The sequence below is a fragment of the Triticum aestivum genome, chromosome 5A, assembly GCF_018294505.1.
Source record: "Triticum aestivum cultivar Chinese Spring chromosome 5A, IWGSC CS RefSeq v2.1, whole genome shotgun sequence".
Classification (NCBI taxonomy): Eukaryota; Viridiplantae; Streptophyta; class Magnoliopsida; order Poales; family Poaceae; genus Triticum; species Triticum aestivum.
In genome coordinates, this window is record NC_057806.1 from 662,620,503 (window position 1) to 662,622,193 (window position 1,691).

Sequence of the window (1,691 nt, forward strand, 5' to 3'; positions counted from 1 at the left end):
GGCGCGCCCCTCCTGGCCGGCCGCCTCCTCCTCCCCTCCTTTATATACAGGGTTGGGGCGCACCCCAAAAGCACATCAATTGTTCTCTTAGCCGTGTGCGGTGCCCCCCTCCACATTTTACTCCTCCGGTCATAGCGTCGTAGTGCTTAGGCGAAGCCTTGCGCAGATCACATCACCATCATTGTCACCACGCCGTCGTGCTGACGGAACTCTCCCTCGACCCTCTGCTGGATCAAGAGTTTGAGAGACGTCATCGAGCCGAACGTGTGCTGAACTCAGAGGTGCCGTACGTTCGATACTAGTCGATCGGTTGGATCATGAAGACGTTCGACTACATCAACCGCATTAACCTAACGCTTCCACTTTCGGTCTATGAGGGTACATGGACACACTCTCCCCCTCTCGTTGCTATGCATCTCCTAGATAGATCTTGCGTGATCGTAGGAATATTTTGAAATTGCATGCTACGTTCCCCAACATATAGACACGTTTTAGCGTTTGTTCACTCATTTTGGTCAGTATGTAATCCATATTGAAATATCCAAAACGTCTTATATTTGTGAATGAAGGAAGTATTTGTCTGAAGGAAGATCTCCATCCTATAATCCAAATCATATTCCCTATCCTAGAAACGTTATAAAAGAAGGTTTATTTGCATCAGTTTGAGAAAACAATGAGGTTACGCTTGTTCTATTCTTTATAGAGGATAACAGTCGACTAAATTTTGGAAGATGAATGGCTCAAAGTGGACTATAAACTACCACATTCTGAGCACAATAAAGATGTGAGCCTTGAAGATGTCGACACTGCATTTGATAGTTGGGAGGTAATACAATCTGAATGTCCTTTCCTTTGCGATAAATGGTGGATTCGATTGACTCAAAATGAAGCATCAAGAGAATACAAACATAATGAGGACAGACCCTACCTGTACATGACTAGAATGCACACAATCAACATAAACATACACACGCAACCAAACACATCGACAAAGAGGAAAGCCATACAAGACCAAAGCTCTACCTAAGCGAGAAAAAACGAAAACCCCAAAGCGACCAAAACATCAATTGACAAGCTACAACTACGACTATATCCACACCAACCATCTCTTTACACCACAAAGACAATGAGGTTCTTCAACAATAATGCCTTTAGGAAGGGAATGACGCTCAAAAGCCATCGTCACCGGATCCAACCACCAGAGGCGAGATTCTAGGTTTTCACCCTGAATAACAAGTCCAAGCTATCCGAGTAATGCCTCAACAAGGTAACTCGCAAAAACATCGCCATTGCCAAGTATAACCTAATCGGTTCATACCTAGTGTTTTCACCCCGGAGCTCAAGACTCTGGTACTCAAGAAGCACCACCAACAAAATTAATCAAGTGTTGTCGCCGCCATTTTTTTGTGATCCCAACAACTACATGTGTTGGGCTAGAAATCCCAAAAATGTTCATGGAGTTTCAAAATGTTCACAAATTTGACGAACATCCATGAATTTTAAAATTATTCATAAATTACAAAAATGTTCTTGAATTAAAAAAATCACCAATTTGAAAAAATGTTCATGAATTTTATAAACAATTTTAAAGTTCATAAATTTATAAAAGGAACAATATGAAACAAAAGAAAAACCCACGAACAAGAAAAAACAGTAAAGGAAAGAAGGAAAGACCGCACGAGTCGGAAAAT